General features: G+C 38.8%; 1 pseudogene; it reads right to left on the minus strand.

Annotated features, from left to right (window-relative positions):
* Window positions 1-23,048: 23,048 nt before the first annotated feature.
* Gnpnat1-ps1 (glucosamine-phosphate N-acetyltransferase 1, pseudogene 1) lies at window positions 23,049-23,600 on the minus strand (annotated as a pseudogene).
* Window positions 23,601-23,859: the final 259 nt, after the last annotated feature.

Raw genomic sequence — 23,859 nt, forward strand, 5'->3', positions numbered from 1 at the left:
AGACATAGATTAACAAACTGGATACGCAACGAGGACCCTGCATTCTGCTGCCTACAGGAAACACACCTCAGAGACAAAGACAGACACTACCTCAGAGTGAAAGGCTGGAAAACAACTTTCCAAGCAAATGGTCAGAAGAAGCAAGCTGGAGTAGCCATTCTAATATCAAATAAAATCAATTTCCAACTAAAAGTCATCAAAAAAGATAAGGAAGGACACTTCATATTCATCAAAGGAAAAATCAACCAAGATGAACTCTCAATCCTAAATATCTATGCCCCAAATACAAGGGCACCTACATATGTAAAAGAAACCTTACTAAAGCTCAAAACACACATTGCACCTCACACAATAATAGTGGGAGATTTCAACACCCCACTCTCATCAATGGACAGATCATGGAAACAGAAATTAAACAGTGATGTAGACAGACTAAGAGAAGTCATGAGCCAAATGGACTTAACGGATATTTATAGAACATTCTATCCTAAAGCAAAAGGATATACCTTCTTCTCAGCTCCTCATGGTACTTTCTCCAAAATTGACCATATAATTGGTCAAAAAACGGGCCTCAACAGGTACAGAAAGATAGAAATAATCCCATGCGTGCTATCGGACCACCACGGCCTAAAACTGGTCTTCAATAACAATAAGGGAAGAATGCCCACATATACGTGGAAATTGAACAATGCTCTACTCAATGATAACCTGGTCAAGGAAGAAATAAAGAAAGAAATTAAAAACTTTTTAGAATTTAATGAAAATGAAGATACAACATACTCAAACTTATGGGACACAATGAAAGCTGTGCTAAGAGGAAAACTCATAGCGCTGAGTGCCTGCAGAAAGAAACAGGAAAGAGCATATGTCAGCAGCTTGACAGCACACCTAAAAGCTCTAGAACAAAAAGAAGCAAATACACCCAGGAGGAGTAGAAGGCAGGAAATAATCAAACTCAGAGCTGAAATCAACCAAGTAGAAACAAAAAGGACCATAGAAAGAATCAACAGAACCAAAAGTTGGTTCTTTGAGAAAATCAACAAGATAGATAAACCCTTAGCCAGACTAACGAGAGGACACAGAGAGTGTGTCCAAATTAACAAAATCAGAAATGAAAAGGGAGACATAACTACAGATTCGGAGGAAATTCAAAAAATCATCAGATCTTACTATAAAAACCTATATTCAACAAAATTTGAAAATCTTCAGGAAATGGACAATTTCCTAGACAGATACCAGGTATCGAAGTTAAATCAGGAACAGATAAACCAGTTAAACAACCCCATAACTCCTAAGGAAATAGAAGGAGTCATTAAAGGTCTCCCAACCAAAAAGAGCCCAGGTCCAGACGGGTTTAGTGCAGAATTCTATCAAACCTTCATAGAAGACCTCATACCAATATTATCCAAACTATTCCACAAAATTGAAACAGATGGAGCCCTACCGAATTCCTTCTACGAAGCCACAATTACTCTTATACCTAAACCACACAAAGACACAACAAAGAAAGAGAACTTCAGACCAATTTCCCTTATGAATATCGACGCAAAAATACTCAATAAAATTCTGGCAAACCGAATTCAAGAGCACATCAAAACAATCATCCACCATGATCACGTAGGCTTCATCCCAGGCATGCAGGGATGGTTTAATATACGGAAAACCATCAACGTGATCCATTATATAAACAAACTGAAAGAACAGAACCACATGATCATTTCATTAGATGCTGAGAAAGCATTTGACAAAATTCAACACCCCTTCATGATAAAAGTCCTGGAAAGAATAGGAATTCAAGGCCCATACCTAAACATAGTAAAAGCCATATACAGCAAACCAGTTGCTAACATTAAACTAAATGGAGAGAAACTTGAAGCAATCCCACTAAAATCAGGGACTAGACAAGGCTGCCCACTCTCTCCCTACTTATTCAATATAGTTCTTGAAGTTCTAGCCAGAGCAATCAGACAACAAAAGGAGATCAAAGGGATACAGATCGGAAAAGAAGAGGTCAAAATATCACTATTTGCAGATGACATGATAGTATATTTAAGTGATCCCAAAAGTTCCACCAGAGAACTACTAAAGCTGATAAACAACTTCAGCAAAGTGGCTGGGTATAAAATTAACTCAAATAAATCAGTTGCCTTCCTCTATACAAAAGAGAAACAAGCCGAGAAAGAAATTAGGGAAACGACACCCTTCATAATAGACCCAAATAATATAAAGTACCTCGGTGTGACTTTAACCAAGCAAGTAAAAGATCTGTACAATAAGAACTTCAAGACACTGAGGAAAGAAATTGAAGAAGACCTCAGAAGATGGAAAGATCTCCCATGCTCATGGATTGGCAGGATTAATATGGTAAAAATGGCCATTTTACCAAAAGCAATCTACAGATTCAATGCAATCCCCATCAAAATACCAATCCAATTCTTCAAAGAGTTAGACAGAACAATTTGCAAATTCATCTGGAATAACAAAAAACCCAGGATAGCTAAAGCTATCCTCAACAATAAAAGGACTTCAGGGGGAATCACTATCCCTGAACTCAAGCAGTATTACAGAGCAATAGTGATAAAAACTGCATGGTATTGGTACAGAGACAGACAGATAGACCAATGGAATAGAATTGAAGACCCAGAAATGAACCCACACACCTATGGTCACTTGATTTTTGACAAAGGAGCCAAAACCATCCAATGGAAAAAAGATAGTATTTTCAGCAAATGGTGCTGGTTCAACTGGAGGGCAACATGTAGAAGAATGCAGATCGATCCATCCTTATCACCCTGTACAAAGCTTAAGTCCAAGTGGATCAAGGACCTCCACATCAAACCAGACACACTCAAACTAATAGAAGAAAAACTAGGGAAGCATCTGGAACACATGGGCACTGGAAAAAATTTCCTGAACAAAACACCAATGGCTTATGCTCTAAGATCAAGAATCGACAAATGGGATCTCATAAAACTGCAAAGCTTCTGTAAGGCAAAGGACACTGTGGTTAGGACAAAACGGCAACCAACAGATTGGGAAAAGATCTTTACCAATCCTACAACAGATAGAGGCCTTATTTCCAAAATATACAAAGAACTCAAGAAGTTAGACCGCAGGGAAACAAATAACCCTATTAAAAAATGGGGTTCAGAGCTAAACAAAGAATTCACAGCTGAGGAATGCCGAATGGCTGAGAAACACCTAAAGAAATGTTCAACATCTTTAGTCATAAGGGAAATGCAAATCAAAACAACCCTGAGATTTCACCTCACACCAGTGCGATTGGCTAAGATCAAAAACTCAGGTGACAGCAGATGCTGGCGAGGATGTGGAGAAAGAGGAACACTCCTCCATTGTTGGTGGGATTGCAGACTGGTAAAACCATTCTGGAAATCAGTCTGGAGGTTCCTCAGAAAATTGGACATTGAACTGCCCGATGATCTAGCTATACCTCTCTTGGGCATATACCCAAAAGATGCCTCAACATATAAAAGAGACATGTGCTCCACTATGTTCATCGCAGCCTTATTTATAATAGCCAGAAGCTGGAAAGAACCCAGATGCCCTTCAACAGAGGAATGGATACAGAAAATGTGGTACATCTACACAATGGAATATTACTCAGCTATCAAAAACAACGACTTTATGAAATTGGTAGGCAAATGGTTGGAACTGGAAAATATCATCCTGAGTGAGCTAACCCAATCACAGAAAGACATACATGGTATGCACTCATTGATAAGTGGCTATTAGCCCAAATGCTTGAATTACCCTAGATCCCTAGAACAAACGAAACTCAAGATGGATGATCAAAATGTGAATGCTTCACTCCTTCTTTAAATGAGGAAAAAGTATACCCTTGGCAGGGAAGGGAGAAGCAAAGATTAAAACAGAGACTGAAGGAACACCCATTCAGAGCCTGCCCCACATGTGGCCCATACATATACAGCCACCCAATTAGACAAGATGGATGAAGCAAAGAAGTGCAGACCGACAGGAGCCGGATGTAGATCGCTCCTGAGAGACACAGCCAGAATACAGCAAATATAGAGGCGAATGCCAGCAGCAAACCACTGAACTGAGAATAGGTCCCCTATTGAAGGAATCAGAGAAAGAACTGGAAGAGCTTGAAGGGGCTCGAGACCCCAAAAGTACAACAATGCCAAGCAACCAGAGCTTCCAGGGACTAAGCCACTACCTAAAGACTATACATGGACTGACCCTGGACTCTGACCCCATAGGTAGCAATGAATATCCTAGTAAGAGCACCAGTGGAAGGGGAAGCCCTGGGTCCTGCTAAGACTGAACCCCCAGTGAACTAGTCTATGGGGGGAGGGCGGCAATGGGGGGAGGGTTGGGAGGGGAACACCCATAAGGAAGGGGAGGGGGGAGGGGGATGTTTGCCCGGAAACCGGGAAAGGGAATAACACTCGAAATGTATATAAGAAATACTCAAGTTAATAAAAAAAAATAAATAAAAAAAACAATAATAAAATAAAAGTAGATAAAATAAAAAGAGACAAACTAGAATAGACAAAACAAGCAAACAGAAGAAAAATATCCAAAGAAGAAGCTCAAGAAATACATATTAAGACATGGAGACACACACAAAAATCCCATAAAAATCCTAAACCAGAAACTATAAGATATATACAAAAGGCCTGTAATGTAAAAACAATAAATAAATATAAAATAAAAATATAAAGGCCTGACAAAAAAAAAAAAAAAAAAAAAAAAGAAAGAAAAGAAAAGCCTCAGTGTATTTCCCCCAAAACAAAAGTTCATGTAAATGTATACTACTGCTTGTTAATCTATGTTCTGGTGTGATTTAGGTCAACTAAGTAGCATGTAAAAAGATCTACAATACTTTGATTTCAAATACTTTGAAAGACTGTGTCAGGTTATAAATGATAGGCTCACAGTGGCAACATATGCAAATGGTTTTTACTGTCTCTTTCCTATAATGCATTACTTTCTAGTTTAGTACAATAGGCAGATCATAATTCTCTAAAGCTGAGAATTAGTTGGGAAATATGTTAAGACACTAATCGAATAGAAATCAAGCTTCATCAAAAATTAAAAATTTAAATTCAGTGTGGTGGTACATGTAACCCTAGCACGCTGAAGAGGATTACATGTTTCAGGCAAGCATACACTACATAGTATAGCCTTGTCTCCAGAAAATCTAAGAATTTTGTGCTGCAAAAGATGCAGAAAACAAAAGGATAATCCACGAACAAAATGGGAAAAATAAATGCATACATACAGATGACAAGAAAATTAAGTCTAAAATATACTAGCAATTCCTATAAATCAACAACAGCAAAACAAAATCCTTCAAGAATTCATTTTTTTAAGGGCAAAGATCTAACTAGGACTCTTTTCAAAGAATACGTAGAAATGTCAATATAGAAATGACTAAGACTTGCTTAAAATCATTAGTCATCAGGGAAATATAAACCAAGTCACAATGAAATATGCAAGCTGATATCTGCTAGGTTGACTAAAATCAAAACATCAGGCAACTTTAAATGTTAGTAGGTATGTGAGTGAATTGAAATAAGGGAATTGCTATAGGAATACAGTGCAGCCACTCTTGGAAGGCACTACCCACTCCAAAATTAAGCTTTCTTCTGACCCAGTAAACCTCTTCCTGGGTAAAAATAAAAACATGCGTTCATACAAACACTTATACAGAGATGCTGTGGCAACGTTATGTATAAAATCAGAAAGACAGAAGCAAATAAATCCATCGACAGAAGAATGCATGCACAAAATACACTGCCTCTTTAGAGTTGAATACTAGTCAGCCTTAAAAGTAAATGACATTCTGATCCATATTATATCATGGTACATCTTTAAAACATTACATTATGTGAAAATTATTCCTTTAATATGATCCCATTTATTAAAATACACAGACTGGACAAATACTCAAAACCAAAAGCAGAATGACTATGAAACGGCTGTACATGGTTGAATGAATTTACTAAAACCATAACACACTCTAGGTGAGTGATCTATTTGGTCTACACACCATCCTAATAGAATTGTTAATGTGATTTACAGAAAAATTAGAAACATCTTTCTAAATATTGGGATATGCTAATAAACATGTTTACAAGTATTTTCTGGAAACACAATGGCTGTATAATTAGTACTTATTGTTCATAAGTTCTAGAAATTCTTAGTGGCATTCCTTCTGTGGGTTAGGAAGCGTAAGGGGAGAGGGAAAAGATGATTAAATAATGGGCTTGAGAATATCTACAAGGAATAAATTATAATGTTCTCCAACACAGTGTGCTGACTAGTTGAATAAAATGTATTCTATACCTAATAAAGAACTAGAAACAAAAGGTTCAGAGATTCTCAGTAGCAATGAGCAAAAAAACAAAACAAAACAAAACAAAACATAAACAAACAGCTTTAAGAAGACAGGTATCCTAATGGGTGATCTGTTCTTTAGACACTAGATACCTGGATCCAGTCACACTCTTCTGCCTATGAATATGTTAGTTTAAGAAAAGCTTTTTCTGGATACCTGGTTAATCTAACAAGAAGCCACAGATGAATGCCACCGGGTTAAGAAGTAAATTGAGTGTTGATGTGATGATGGTGATGATGGTGGTATTATTATTGTTGTTGTTGTTGTTGTTATTATCATCATCATCATCATCATCATCATCATCATCATCATCATCATCATCATCCACGTGGGGCATACCGACTTCTTTCTCACTTTTCAGGCCAAACTTATATTAATAAAACTCCTCAGGATTGACATGAAAGTACAAAGACAATTATATCTTCAACCTTTAGAACAGGTGCATGGGGCTTTTCTTCAAGCTGCAGATAGCTGTGCACATCATTAACTTCCCGCAAAAAACTGACTTACAAGACTAAGTGACATTTGTTTAATATTCCTATCGGTAAGCGGACAAAGACACTCAGAAAGGTTAAGGGACGTGGCTCTGTTTTGTGTCATTAACGTCACTCTGCTGTACACTTCTCTGTCCTGTTTTGATGAAACATGACAAGCTCCCTTTCACAGCACAAAACTGACTACTAAATGATGAGAAAACTATCATATGCAAAACTAACCCAGTCGTGTACTTCGAGATGCAACTTTCACCAATTGTTTCCAGAGGAGGCCTGGGAGTGGTAATCATTAGTTTCTAACTAATTCCGAATCATTTTCCGGTATGGTATCCGGCAGATTCGGCAAAGGTTCTTGCAGCAAATTAAAGGAGTTTAAAGATCAGGAGATCTGCACGGAACAAAAGAAACCAAAACAGGACCAAGGGTTTCCAAAAAGAAGTTCTGGCAACTTAAGCTTAAAGTAAATTCCAGGAGCGGCTGGTTGGAGAAAGGCACCGAGATGCTGACAGGTCCAGGGAACGCCACTGATTCCTCAGCAAAGCTGGTCCTCAGCCCAGCTCCCGGCAGCGCCTGTATGCGCCCCGTCCAGCCACCTACCTTGCTGTCCTTCTCCGGAGACCAGGAGCATCAGCGCGGTTACCAGGCGTGCCCAGACTCCGCCCTGCATTGCTGGGGCTGCGCGTGTGTCCCAGCGAGTATCACAGATCGGGAGAACCTGGCCTCAGCCCTCTGCTCCCTGGATTTTCTCAGAGTCTGTTCCAGCCCAGCCTTCATAGGACCTACATGGGAGTCCTGAGACCTCAGTCTGTACCAAATCAGTCCTTCTAAGGGAGACTTCTGGTCCCTAGCGCCAGCCCTAGACTCCTCCCAACCCCGACTACCAACCTCTGAAAGACACGCCCATGAGGACCCTGAGCTCACAGCAGGTCTTGGATGTCCCATCTCCCAGGATGTCATCTGCATTAGTATAGCTTGCCAGGAGCTCTGGGATTTAGCTCTGACACAGGGTTTGGCTGTCCTAACAAATAGTGAGAAACTGCTAGAATGCAAGTTCTCCAAGAAATCTAGACTGTTTTGGTGGGGTTTGCAAAGGATTGTTTTGTTATTCTTTGGCTGTAGGGTGCCTCATCTTAGATAAGGCTGCCTTTGAACTTTGAATCCTCCTTCTTTGGCCCCTTAAATTCTGAGATTACAGGAAAAAGACATCACCATCTGGTTATAAACACATCTTTTCATGTGGAGACTAGAGGCCAACCTAAGGTGTCATTCCTCAAGCACTGGTGACATGATTTTAAGATAGATCTCTCTTGTTAGCCTACGAAATAGCTAGGAAGTTGGGCCATTGAGGTCCAGGGATCACAGCAAACACTATGGTTACAAGAAGGCTTTTTTGAATGAGCTCTGGGGATTGAAATCAAATTCTTATTACTGCAGGGCAAGCACTTTATAAACTGAGCCATCACTTCCTTTGACAGGATAGACGCAGTCTTAAGTTTCCAGCCCTTTCTGCTGCTTCACTTTGTTTCTTTGGGTGAACCTGTTTCCCAGAAGATGCCCTTGTTGTCTTGGAATTCATTAATAAGTTGTGGGAGCAGGAAGAGAGAGTAACTGATGTCAGTGTGGTGTGGTGTCTGCTCTTCATGAATAGAGAGACTGAGTGTATTTGTGTGTGAATCCTAGAGCTGACTAGGTTGTCTAGTGCTGACCCAGCCCAGGATTCTTCAGCAAACAACAAGACTTTCCTGGTTCCTGGTAAACCCAAGAGTCATTTGAGTCTGTAGAGGGTTAGTTGTCTCTGTAAAGAAAGCAGACCCTTGTGTGTGTGTGTGTGTGTGTGTGTGTGTGTGTGTGTGTGTGTGTGTGTGAGAGAGAGAGAGAGAGAGAGAGAGAGAGAGAGAGAGAGAGAGTACTATCTTAAAATGAATTCTCTGGAGATTTTTCCCTGCCAGTCTCAGACCCAGAGTCCCCTGATCCACCACCTAGAACTTTACCCTGACCAGTCTTGGCCTGAGGGGAAAAGAGACTTTGGTGAACAAAGGGTTTCCTGGGGAGACCTGCTGGATTCAGATCACAATTCTCCCTGTAGAGCTGTAAAGACAAGATGGGACTTTATGCAGGAGACAGAGGAAACCACAAGCACTAAGAAATTCTGCTGTAAATTATATACTTATTCCTTTTAATATGAAAGAGAAATTGTCTCTTAGTAAACCATCAGGAAAACAGGTGAATGACCAATCTATTAGCAGAAATGCCTCCACTGCCTAGACTCGGTCACTGTGGCCTCATGAACTTCTATTTCACGTTGTGGAATAGTTTGAGAAATATTGGTATTAGGTCTTTGAAAGTCATGGCAACAACACCCTTCAAAATAGGCATAAATAATATTTTGGAGTAACTAACCAAGCGAGTGGAAGACATGTATAATAAAAACTTCAAGTCTTTAAAGAAAAATTTAGGAAGATATCAGAAGATGGAAATATCTCCCATGGTTTTGGATTGGTAGAATTAACATAGTAAAAATGACCATCCTATTAAAAGTTACCTACAGGTTCAACTCAATCGCCATCAAATTTCCAACACAATTCATTACAGACCATGAAATAACAATACTCGAATTTATGTAGAAAGCAAAACAAAACAAAACAAAAACCAGGATAGCTAAAACAATCCTCCACAATAAAAAAAATTTCTGGAGGTATCACAGTCTCTGACCTCAAGCTGTACTACACAACTGTAGTAGTAAAAACTGCATGGTATTGGCATAAAAACAGACACACTGACCAACAGAATCAAATCAGAGATACAGATATAAATCCACACACCAATGGATATCTAATTTTTGGTAAAGAAACCAAAAATATACCATAGAAAAATCTTCTTCACTAAATGGTGCTTGTCTAACTGGATGTCTGCAAATAGAAGAATGCAAATAGATCCCTATCACCCTGCGAAAAACTCAAATCCAAGTGAATCAAAGATTTCAACATAAAATCAGATACACTAGTCCTGATAGAAGAAAACGTGAAGACTACTTTGTCTTACTGGCAAAGGAGACAGCTTCCTAAACAGAACACCAATAGTGCAGGCACTAAGATTAATAATTAAGAAATGGTCCCTCAAAAAACTGACAAGCTTCTGTAAAGCAAACAACACTGTCAATGGGACAGAACAGCAGTCTACAGAGTGGGAAAAGATTTTCACCAATCCCTTATCTAACAGAGGGCTTATATCTACAATATGTAAAACTAGACATCAACAAACTAAATCTTCCAATTTAAATATGGGGCACAAATCTAATCAGAAAATTCTTGACGGAGTAATCTTAAGTGGCTGAGAAACATGAAAAGAAATGTTGAACATCCTTAGGCATCAGGGAAATGCAAACCAAAATTATTTTGAAATTTCATCTTATAGCTATTACAATGGTGAATAACGTAAGTGATGACTCATGCTGGCAGGGATGTGGAGCAAGGGGAGCATTACTCTACTGCTGGTGGGAGTGAAAACACGTACAGTTCGAAAATCAATATGGCAATTTCTCTGAAAATTGGGAGTCCTTCAACCTCGAGACTGAGATAGACCACTCCTTGGCTTATACCTAAAGAGCACTCCATCCTATCACAAAGACACATGCTCAACTATGTTTACAGCGGCTTTATTTTTAATAGCCAGAAACTGGAAAGAACCTAGAAGTCTCTCACACAAAGAATGGATGAAGAAAATGTGGTATTTACACAATGGAGTAGTAATCAGCTGTTCAAAATAATGACTTCATGAAATTTTCAGGTACATGGAACAAGAAAAAAAAATCATCCTGAGTGAAGTAACCCAGACCCAGAAAGTTAAACATGGTATGAATTCACTTATAAGTAGATATTAGCTTTTAAAAAATCAGTCCACAGACCCAGATATGTAACAAGGAGAGTTTAAGCAGGTACAAAAAGTTTCCCCTGGGAAGGGGAAAGAGTATAGCTCTTGTGGGTGGACTTGGGATGTGTGCAGTTATGAGCAGGAGGTATCAGGTAGTGGGAGTAAGCAGGAGAAAATACTGGGAGAAATGACTGGAATTGAGGCTGGGCATTGTGGGGGCAAGGCGAAACTAGTGTAATGGAGATTCCATGAAATCTATGAAAGTAATCCTACCAAAGACTCCTAGTAATAGGGGACATGGAGCCTGAAGTGCCCATCTTCTGTAACCAGGCAAGGTCTCAAGTGTAGGGATTAGGATATCAATCCAGTTACAAAACCTACAGCCTACAGTTTGTCCTACCTGCAGTCTTCTGGGACTGGAACCTAGTGGAAATCATCAAAGAAGCTTCATGCAGCAACTGATGAGAGCAGTTTCAGAATCCCACAGCCAAACTTTAAGCAGAACTCAAGAAGTCCCTCAGAGGAGGAGGAGAGAGGAGGGGAATGGGGAGGAGAAGGGAGGGTTGGTAGAATCAGAGGGGTCAGAGACACTATCAGATAAATACCCACAGAATCAACTGACTGGGATCAAAACTTGCAGCAGAAGTTAGGAGGACCCCGTAGAGAGGTCTGACCTAGGTCTTCTGCATATATGTTATGGCTGAGTAGCTTGGTGTTTGTGTGGGAATCGTAAAAGTGAGAGTGGGGGCTGTCTGTGACTCTTTTGCCTACTTGTGGGACCATTTTCCTCCTACTGGGTTGGCTTGTCCAGCCTTGATGTGACAGTGTGTGCCTGATCCATTGTAGCCTGTTATGCAGTGTTTGCTTGATTTCCCTGGGAGGCTTGTTCTCTTCTGAGGACAGACAGTAGAAGAACGGTATCTGTGGGGAGAAGGGAGGTGGGAGGGAGAAACTAGAGAGAGGGGAGGGAGAGAAAACTGTGGTCTGGATGTCATATGTAAGAGAAGAACAAAAGAAAAACAGTTTAAACCATGTCTCAAAATTGAAATCATTAACTGATTTGGGAACTAAGTTCTCTTTGGCATACAAACTTGTTTGTAAGTTTTGTTTTCCTATGTCAAAAAGGCACCCAATATTACAAAGTAAAAGATAAAAACCTAGCCTCTTACTTAGGAATTTCAAGCATGTATGTATATTAAGGGTATATGGAAAGAAACCAAAGAGCAATAAAATGTTTTATCATGTGTCACAGTGTTAATAAAACAGTATAAATTCTGATTTCACAGTTTTATTGTTGGAAAGATGAAAGAATAATGTAAGTGTGTTGCCTTCATCAATATTCATGTAACTTGTAATTTTTTTTTAAATATCACTGGGAAATAAAGAATAAGATACACAATTGGGACAATGACTTCGGGAACACAGGCCACCTGGGCTCTGATTACAAGTCTGACACACACTTTTTCTGTGTGTAACTTTGAACAGCATGCTCGTGCCCACTTCAGTTTTCCTGTACAACAGGAGTGAAAATAATACTACACAGGGTTTAAGAATCAAGAGTACGTGTGCTTGTGTGTGGTTGAAGCAATGGAAAGAGAGATACTTTGTCTAGTTCCTGGTTTTGATTAGCTATTACGAATAAACATGATAATTTACTGTTATTAAAACAATGGACACAAACTATGTAATTATGTCTTCCTTTATCTCTAATTACATAAAAATGTGTAGTCTCTTATTATTACTCTATTATAGTATAGTGCATCATCCAGAACACAGTAAACAATCGCATTTACATACTATGAATTCCACGTTTGACTGAGCAAGAACAACCTTGTTTTTTCCCAAAGTCACGTTAGCCACAGTACTGACAGAATAAAGATGAAAGACTCTTACCCAAAAAGGAAAAAAAGACAGGGAGTCTTATGTGGTTCATTGCAGCTGAACATAAGGGCACTCAAAAGCCGATGTGAAGCCATTTTTACTCCAGGAGTGATCAAATAGGGAAGGCAGTGGGGAGAAGAAAGAACACAGCGACTGCTCATGGAGAATGAAAGGTATACAGGAGCAATAAACAGCACATCACCACACACAGACAAACAGACAGACAGACACACACACACACACACACACAAACACACACACACACACACACACACACACACAGGTCAGAAAGACACATAATCAGAGGAAGAGGGGAAACAGAAGCAAAGAGAGCAACACAGACATGGAATGCTCCCATAATGCCTTCTAGCAACCCTCTCTGTTCCCTGAGATCTCCCATAGCTGCCAGTGGACTCGGTTGTGGGTTGTGAGTTTGGACCTTTTGTTTCTATTACTATCACTTACCTCTAAAAATGTTGTTTCAGCCCAGGAAAGAATATGAATGATACAATTACTAAGTACTTTGTTGCTCTTCTGTATTTTACCAGTGAAGTAATGGGAACATAGTATTGTGTCTTATAATTAAATAGTCATCCCTAGAGGACAGAATGACTAGGTAGCAGGCCACATTAAAAAAATATCCAAAAACAAAACCAAAACATCAGAGACAAGAGAAGTTTGGGTCTTTGAAGAGTATCATGTGAAAACCATCTAGATTATTAATAATGATAACGTAGTCAGTTATAGTGTAACTGAAATGCCTGAGGAGAGATGAGCTGACATATACTCACTCCCAGGCTGTTTACACTTTGTCTTTATCCTGCAATTAAAATGGTTCTTTTTTGTTAATCCCTTAAAAGCTAATGAGAAAAATGTGGATAAATAAAAGACCAGCTTTATTCCATTAATATTAATGAAGAAGAGTGGTTGGAGCTTAACAGAGAATGCCCTGGAAACTGCATTATAAAATCTTTCATTCATGCCATTCTGGCTTCATGTAGATCTTAAAGTGGGTAATGCTGTAATCTTTAAAAGGAAAAAGCTAAGGCACTCACTTACTTGGCCTGACAATTTATATCATGGTCCTCTTTTGGCATTCCTTGGAAAAATGACAATAGTTGCTTTTTTTTTTTTTTTATCACAAACCAGGTGACTCTGTCACTAGCTCTTTCACACTGTCCTTGACAAGATTTGGCAAGAAACTCAAATAATATACCATTGCATTGTTTCTCTTCTGGTCTAGAACACTGTTACAAGCCCTTGAGTAAGTACAGAAAACATCGTCCTTGGGCATGATCTGGCCTTGGGCCAATTATGTCATTTTTAGAATTTAAAGCAAACTCAATATTTCATCTTTATCTAAGTTTTTTTTCTTTCACAGAGTAAGCTCCACATGATAGAGAATAGAGGTCTTCATGTCTGCATTGATAGTGAGCAAAAATCTAACATCAGGATTTTTAGGAAAATCTCTCTCTCTCTCTCTCTCTCTCTCTCTCTCTCTCTCTCTGTATGTTTCTGTCTCTCTGCCTCCCCCAACCTGCTTCTCTGTGTGTGTGTGTGTGTGTGTGTGTGTGTGTGTGTGTGTGAGAGAGAGAGAGAGAGAGAGAGAGAGAGAGAGAGAGTTTACATGCAATTTGTTCGAGGGGAACACACATATGAGTGCTCAGGTTTGTCAGACCTAATAGTATTATTATTTTGTGGTAAACCTAGCTTAAGTGAGTTTTGAGTTCTGAACTCAGGTCTTCATGATTATGTAGCAAGGCCTCAACATCTGAACAATTTTCATAGCCCTAACATATAAAGACCTTTTAAGAAATATGAATAATGTTCCTTGGGGTGGCTTTATACTCTGAATTTAGTTTTGTCTTTAAATTAAATAAGTCATTCAAATACCTCCAAATAACTTTATTATTTTATTTTCAAAATAAGAACAGTAATTCTTAGAGTTTCAAGTATTGTTGGGTTCCAGCTACTTAGCAAATTACAAATTTAGTGACTTAAAGGAAAAAGTTTTAATATAACTTTTTAATATAATCAGAGATGGTGATTCCCTCACCCGTTCTTTTATTGTTAAGAATTGTTTTCACTATTCTGGTTTTCTTGCCTTTCCAGATGAATTTGAGAATTCCTCTTTCCATGACTTTAAAGAATTATGTTTGGATTTTGATGGGGGATTGCACTGAATCTGTAGATTGTCTTTGGTAGGATGATCAATTTTACAGCTACTTCTGCCAATCCATGAGCATGGGAGATCTCTCCATTTTCTGAGATCTTCTTTAGTTTCTTTCTTGAGAAACTTGAAGCTATTGTCATACAGATTTATCACTTGTTTGGTTAAAGTTACCCCAAGATATTTTATATGATTTTTGGCTATTGTGAAGGGAGTTATTTTCCTAATTTCTTTCTCAGCCTGTTTATCATTTATATAAAGGAAGGCAACTTATTTATTTGAGTTAATTTTATATCCAGCCATTATGCTGAAGTTGTTTATCATCTGGAAAAGTTCTCCAGTAGAATTTTTTGGGTTTGCTTATATATACTATCATATCATCTGCAAATAGGGATACCTTTATTTCTTCTTTGCCAACTTGTATCCCGTTGATCTCTTTTTGTTGTCTTATTGTTCTAGCTAGAACTTCAAGTACTGTATTGAATAGATATGGGAAGAGTGGGCATCCTTGTCTCAGATTTTGGTGGCACTTTGTTGTTGTAAAAGTATAAAAATAATGAGGTATAGTTGTCTATTACCCCACTAGGTCCGCACCGCGGTGCCCCAAGATATCTGCTAGATATCTTGGCGGAAACACATCCCAGCCGCGCACTTTCCTACACTCAAACCTTCACATAAAAGAACACACAATACAATAATCTTTGACCCAATTGATAAGATATAATTGCCCACTTAAACATACAAAGCCCAGTACCATTCATATCTTGAGAACATTAATAACAACCTGTAAATACACAGAGCAGAATCTTAATATCACCTGCCATCTTGTCCTGCCACGGCTTCTCTGCCCCTCTCTCCCTCCTGTCTCTCCTTTCTCTCTGGTCTCCTCCTCTTCTTTCAAACTTATCTCCCACCCATCCTTCCTTCTCCTCCAATGACAGGCCTCCTTCTATCCTGTACCTGCCCCTCACCTGTACTTTACAAATTCAATGGAGAGGTGGTTCTGGTGAAGTCACCAGAGTTGTGAGTCCTTGACTAGGCAGCTGTCCTTGGGGCAGTGGAATTAGCATCAAAATACAGAAAACTTCAGGGCAAACCACAACAGCACTTAATGTGATATTGGCTGTCAGATTGCAGGAAATTGCTTTTATTATGTTTGGGTATGATTCTTGAATTCCTGATCTCTCCAATAATTTTAACATGAAGGGGTATTGTATTTTGTCAAATGCTTTTTATGCATCTAAGCAGATGATAATGTCAATTTTTCTTTGAGTTTGCTTATATAGTGGATTAAGTTAATGGATTTTTGTATATTGAACCAACCTTGCATCCATGGGATGAAGCCTACTTGACCATGGTGAATGATGGTTTTGATGTATTCTTGGATTTGGTTTGCAAGAATTTTATTTAGTATTATTGAATGGATATTCACAAGCAAGATAGGTCTGAAGTTCTGTTTTTTGGTTGGGTCCTTGTGTGGTTTAGATATCAGAGAAATTGTGGCTTCTTAGAATGAGTTAGGTAGTGTTCCTTCTGTTTCTATTTTATGGAATAGTTTGAGGAATATTGGTATCAGGTCCTCTTTGAAGGTCTGGTAGAATTCTGCACTAAATCTGTCTGGCCCTGGGTTTTCTTTTGGTTGTGAGGTTTTTAATGAATTCTTTTATTTCCTTATGGGATATGGACTTGTTTAGATAATTTAGATGCTCTTGATTTAATTAAGGAATGTGGTATCTGTCTAGAAAATCATCCATTTCAACTAGGTTTTCCAGTTTTGTTGAGTATATGCTTTTGTTGTAGTATCTGATGATTTCTTTTTAATTTCCTCTATTTCTGTTGTTATGTCTCCCTTTTCGTTTCTGGTTTTGTTAATTTGGATGCTGTCTCTGTGCCCTTTAGTGAGTTTGTCTAAAGATTTATGTATCATATTAAGTCTCTTAAAGAACCAGGTTGTAGTCTTGTTGAGTCTTTGTAAAGTTCTTTCTGTTTCTATTTTTAAGGCAGGCATTCTAATCAGTGTTGGATGTTAGCTAAGTCATTGTGGTTTAGACATGCATAATGTTGAAGTTTTTCTTTATGCTTCCATAATATATTTTCATGTCTCATTTTTAAGATATCCATATTTTTGACTATTTTCAAACTCAAAGAACTAATTTTAAAAGTGTTACTATTTTCTTCGGTGATTACCCTGCCATCAAAGAATGGCAGGACTAATCAATTAACATCTTGGTGACAAGCATTTGAAACTACACACAAACAGTGGCCCACCTCACAGAACCAATTACCTCATGGTGGAAGCAATGGACCAAAAGTGCTCCCAAGAGCAATCACCCATGGGAACTACACTGCTCCTCACAGAGTATGGAAACAGTAACACCTTTAGAGAAACAGTTGGGTAATGATTATTCAGACTACTGGTCTGACCAAAACTATCTGCTCTCAACTGTGCATACTCCAACCTTCTTTGTTTCCTTTCTCTATAAAATCTGGAAGTTCCTGGTAGTTTCTATAGGATGGATCCAGGGGAAGCAGACACTAGTTACACCGATTAAGTCACTTTTCTATACCCTCACTACAACTCTTCCTTTTGACTAGTCTATTTAGATTCCAAGAGGTCAGTCTTTTGTTCAAAACATCTGATGACAGCCTCACAATTCAGAATGTTGAGTAAAAAGATTATACTTTCAAATCAGAGTAGGATATGAAGCAAAGCCCTATTGTTAATGGGAAAGAAAATGAGAAAAAAGGGATCAGAAAAGAGAGGCGGGAGTCTATTTTAAAATCAACTTGTTTTCAACCAAACCTGAATTCTTTCTGGAGACACTGGATGGTAGGGGAGCATGCAGGGAAACTGTCTTGTGAGCCTTGCCCAGCTTGAAGAGGCCTCCTGCATTCCTTGGCTTTCATGCTTCTCTGTCACCTCGAGAGCCAATAAGGCAGTAGCTTCTTCTCTGTTTGACCCCAATGCCACTCTTTAAATCTCTGATTGTCCTGACTCTCTTTTAAAGAGGAGTTGGTGAAACTCAAGACGGATGATCAAAATGTGAATGCTTCACTCCTTCTTTAAAAGGGGGAACAAGAATACCCTTGGCAGGGAATAGAGAGGCAAGGATTAAAACAGACACAGAAGGAACACCCATTCAGAGCCTGCCCCACATGTGGCCCATACATATACAGCCACCCAATTAGACAAGATGGATGAAGCAAAGAAGTGCAGGCCGACAGGAGCCAGATGTAGATCTCTCCTGAGAGACACAGCCACAATACAGCAAATACAGAGGCGAATGCCAGCAGCAAACCACTGAACTGAGAATAGGACCCCCGTTGGAGGAATCAGAGAAAGAACTGGAAGAGCTTGAAGGGGCTCAAGACCCCTTATGAACAACAATGGCAAGCAACCAGAGCTTCCAGGGACTAAGCCACTACCTAAAGACTATACATGGACTGACCCTGGACTCTGACCTCATAGGTAGCAATGAATATCCTAGTAAGATCACCAGTGGAAGGGGAAGCCCTGGGTCCTGCTAAGACTGAACCCCCAGTGAACGTGATTGTTGGGGGGAGGGTGGCAATGGGGGGAGGGTGGGGGAGGGGAACACCCATAAAGAAGGGGAGGGGGAGGGGCTAGGGGGATGTTTGCCCGGAAACCGGGAAAGGGAATAACATTAGAAATGTAAATAAGAAATACTCAAGTTAATAAAAAAAATTCTTTTTCAGAAAAAAAAAATAAAGAGGAGTTGGGATTACAGCCAATTTGCATAGAAAAATCTTCCGCCATAATTTAATACCTCTTACAAAGTTACTTTACCATGTGAAGTAACTTACACAGGAAGTAACATACACATTGCTGGATTAGGATCTTGACATATGTGTGCGTGTGCGTGTGCGTGTGCGTGTGCGTGTGCGTGTGTGTGTGTGTGTGTGTGTGTGTTTGTAGGAGTGATTGTTCCTCCTATAGATCAGATTCCAAGACATCAGCTATCTCAAACACACTAATGTTTAACTAAGAGCTAGCCCCAAAATAGAACATGATTCCTACATTGGTTAAAAAGAATATTTGATTTGATTAGGGCATTGTTTTCTGACCAACTGTACCAGAGAATTGAACTATATAATTGCAGTGAGTTCTTTTAATATCAAATTTGAGTATTTGAATGTGGGAAAATAACTCAATGTTAACAAATGAATTATAGAAGACTAGGAACTTATTTTCAAAAGTGCAATCTTTAGCATGCTCATAAATAAAGCAAATTTTAAAATGGTCGATGGAGAAATTAAATTTGCTTCAACAATATGATTTTTAATATGATTTTAAGTGCTACAGTTCTTTTGAATGTAATTGAAAAAGTGTGTAACTTACCCTTTCAACAAGTATCCACACACAGGAAGTAACTCCGAGACATTTCAAGTATACAATATAAAATGCTTTTGAAATCAGTAACTGACTAGTGAATGGTGATGACTCTGTTTAATTTAGTTTCTTTCAGAAGCTGTAAATGAAATGCTGTAGCAGGTGGTGATGCTATGTGACACTCTGGGTTTGTTTATGTGATTTTTATATTGAATTCTTTCTAAATCACAAAGCATTTGAGCCTCAAGATTATACCTTATAACATAATGCATGGCTTGTATCTGGAAGTAGATTAGGTTTTCAAAACAGTCTAAAAGATGTTTGTAAATTTAGATTTTGTTCTGCTATTTTCTTTTTTTTACTTTACATCCATCTTCCCCTCTCTCCTCAACTCCCAGTTCCTTGCTCTCATCTCCCCTCCCCCACTTCAACTCCCACAGTACAGACCTTTCTCCTCAGAAAATGGGAGGCCTCCCATGGATATCAGCCCATTTTGGCAAATCAAGTTGTAGTAGGAGTAGGTACATTTTCTTCTGTTGTGTTGAGGAAAGGAAACACAGGGGAAAGGGATTGAAAGGCAGTCAAAAGAGCAGGCAACAGCCCCTGCTTCTGCTGTTAGGAGTTCCACATGAAGACCAAGCTGCACAATTATGACATATTTCCTGAGGGCCTAGGTCCACCCCATGAATGCTGGCTCATTGGCAGTTCAGTCTCTATGCCCCTATGGGCCCAGATTAGTTGATTGTGTATGTTTTCTTGTGGTGTCCTTGACCTCTCTGGCTCCCACAACCCTCCCCCACCCCTTCAAGAGACTTCCCCCAAACTCCTTTGACTGCTTGGCTGTGGGTCTCTGTATCAGTTTCCTTTAGTTTTTGGTGAAACCTCTAGAGGACAGTTATGCTAAGCTCCTATCTGCTAGTATAGCAGAATATCATTAACAGTTTCAAGGGTGGACTCTCTCTAATGAATACCAAGCTGGGCCAGTCATTGGTTGGATGTTCCCTCAATTTCTGTTCCTTCTGCATACCTTGTAGGCTGGATAAATTGTGGGTCTAAAGTTTTGTGACTAAATAGTTATCCAAGGCCCTCCATTGGAAGTCTTTTTTGGTTACAGGGGATGGCCACTTTATGCTCCATATCCCCAGTTGCTACAAGTTTTAGCTAGAGCAATCCACATAGATTCCTGGAATTTTTATTGTCCTAGGTTTTTAGCTCAGCCTAGAGATGCTCACTCCCACATACCGATTCCAGTTCTCTCTCCCCCAAATTATTGTTCTGCCATGCTTAGTTCACAGTATTTCAATTTAAATTTACCAGATATAGTAGATACAAATCCATTTTAAGATATCTTGATGACATTCAACTACTTTTATTTTTATTTTTTTAGAATTTCATACCTGTTTACATATGCATAATATATACATAGGTCCACCAAATTTTAGCATATAACTTAGCGAACATTAACATATTTTCTGTTTCATCTAATCACCAACATCTAATTTGAAGACATTTCTGTCACTCTAAAGCAGTGATTCTCAACCTTCCTAATACTGAGACCCTTCTTGTTGAGGTGAACACCAACCATAGAACTATTTTCATTGTTACTTCATAGCGGTGACTTTGTTACTGTTATGAATCATAATGTAAATATCTGATGGGTACGACATCTGACATATAGTGTCTGTGAAAGGGCCATTTGACCCTCAAAGGGGTTGCAACTCACATGTTGAGAACTTCTACACTAAAGAGAAACACTGTGACAACTCATAACTACTCTCCACTTCAACCTCCAGGTCTGAACATTGAATCTATCTGTCTCTCTGCTAATTCTCATTTGTGATACCACAAAAGAAGAGATTTCAGCATGGTCTTTGTGGCTAGCTAGGATAGCTTAGATGTAATGTCTTCCCAAGTCACCTGTGTTAAAAACTTGATTACCAAACCTTAAGCACTCTTGGGAGCTGATAAAACTTATTTAGTAGGAGGAGATCATTGGAAAGAGGGTAGATTACATGGGGTGGGTGCCCTTACAAAGACTTTGGGAGTCTGCTCCTTTACTTTTTTCTCTTTGCTTCCAGGCTACTGTGAGAACAGGCCCTGTGTTACGTATCTGCACCATATTGATTGTGTCACCCTCAACCCAAAATTGCAGGACTAAGTGACCATGGACTGAACCCTCTAAATCCATGATGCAAATTAAGCCTTTCCCCTTTTTAAATAGCTCAACTAAGGTAGTTTTCATCGTGGTGTATAGCTGCCTAACACAACATAGAAAGTAGTCTGTCAATTATTAGCATTTAAATGTTATATAAAAGTGTATACAGTATGTTCATAGTATTTTTTTAATTTTGTACTTTCCCATTGATAGGCAATAATATATTCATTTTTAGATAGTTTAAATAGCATGCATAACGTCAAATTTAAACTGGGAGGGACGTAACAAGGTAGTAAGAACTCATAGAAGCATATTCTAACAAGGGGGCCTTACCAAGGCATAAAAGTTTGGTAATGTTTGCTAGAGGTCATGCATTAGCAAAATATAAGTATTGTGGCAGAAAAAGATAAGCACACACACAGAGGCCTTGGGCAATCTCTAAATATTCTGACCATTTCCTGAGATTTACTTTCCCTCAGTCTTATAGAGCAATTTCCTCCTAAGGAAGCTTTCTCTCCAGGAGAAAGGGGTGGACTCATGGGACCCTGGAGATAAACAAAAATGTCACATGTCTGGAATAATCAAAACTTCCATGATTCTCTAACTCCCTTCCATAACTAAGTAGAAGCAGCTGGGGAAAGATTCTGAGCAGCCATGCTGAAGAGAAGAGAGATATTCTGAACACTGCAAAGAACTCCAGGGCTGCAGCTTTTTTATTTCATATAACCAAGTTTCATGTAATAACATGGAATGAAAAAGTTTAGAACTATTATTAGTAAAGTATCTGATTCTGTTTTTTAAAAAAAATCATTAATATAAATAAAATAGGACAAAGGTCAGAATAATAGTACCATTATAATCACATGAAATAAAAAAGCTACCATCCTTTTAAAGCTGTACCAAAGGCAGTACCACACATTTTTGTGATTCAAGGGCTTCAGATGTTGAAGATACAGAAACCTGGGTGGAAGCCTCACTGGGGGCTGATCACTCACTCATGGAAAGGACGCTGGATCTCTGTATCTGCCCTTGGATAGTTCTAACATCCTTTGACAGATGAGACAGGTGGTACAGTATCTGTACAGAACTATATATTTAGTACAATAGATATTTAAGCTGTTGTACCCTGTCCCATTTTTCTTTCCTTTTGTTGCTTTGAAAAGACTGTCCAAGTTGTGTGCAGGATTAGGGTTAATGCTGTGCAAAGATGTACCTGGTGATCATGATAACAAAAGAGTTCAACTCACTGTAATGTGAGAAATGGTGCACTGTAATATATATATATATATATTATATGTATATAATATATACACACATATAATATATATACATATATATAATATACACATATAATATATATACATATATATAATATACACATATAATATATATACATATATAATATATATACATATATATATATATTCATACAAGCAGCATAGAGCAGATTAACTGTTTACAACCCATACTCTTGACTAGCAAGAAATGAAGACAAACTCTTGAAAAATACAATGCAAGAAAAGATTCAAGTTGGAAATATATTCCTTTGGTTAAAAATCACCCCCCCCCCCACCTTTTGTTCATTTGTACTCCCAGCAGCCACAGGCATCCTCTTGTGGCTATACACTGGTACTCACAGCATTTTTTCAGTCTAGTAGGTAGGAAGCTCACTGGGTTACAGCAACAAAAATGAACTCTAAAACAGCTAAAGCCTTGTAGCATTAACCTCTTGATGGTGGTTTTTACTTTAGAAACTTCCAACACATGTAATTTTCTTCAGATACTGTATAGGCAAACTTCTTTTTGAAGAAACCGACATGTTGTGGTAGACATTCAAGGGTGATGTTGTAACAGCTCATCTTGCTTAGCAAAGTTAGAGTTGGAAACAGTTTGCCAAGCTGCTTTCCTCTGCACGCGTCACTAATGACCGCGTCTTCTACTCTCCCTCTCTTAGCACATGAATGGATAAATTTATGTTCTATTATCAGAGTTGCTGTAGCCACAATTTGTCCTAGGGTTCCATCTTCTACAACTGTAACATAGTAATCCCCAGACCTCTTCATAGGCTCAAAGATTTCACGAACTACTCCGGGCTGATGACGCCAGTCTCTCTCGACTGACCCAATACCTTTAAGAAACCCTTTATTTAAGTCCACAGTACAGAGAGGCCTCAAAACCAAACTTCCTCCAGGATGTGTTGGAGAAGTGGCTAGAGATAATATAGTTGTATTGTGACTCCAGTCCACTTCTTTGAGGAAACTTGGGTCAAACATAGGAGTTTCATCGGGTACCATCTTTCTCATAAAGTCAGAGCGAACCACACTCCTGTACCAGCGTGTCAGTCCCTATGCGGGTGCAGCTTTTGTGAGTCATCACCCATGTTGGGTGGGCCTTTTGGTGACAGAGCTGTTTTGGTGAGTGGTGTTCACTCCTATAACTAACTATTTCTGATAGTTACCGCCCAAGAAACTCACTGGTTCACCAAGTTAGACTATGGTGTAATTGTTACTTTGGTCTGCTATGGGTAGCCTCGCTGAAGTAAGTAGGTCTCTC

The sequence above is a fragment of the Rattus norvegicus genome, chromosome 4 (genome assembly GCF_021556685.1).
Source record: "Rattus norvegicus strain SHRSP/BbbUtx chromosome 4, alternate assembly SHRSP_T2T, whole genome shotgun sequence".
Taxonomy (NCBI): Eukaryota; Metazoa; Chordata; class Mammalia; order Rodentia; family Muridae; genus Rattus; species Rattus norvegicus.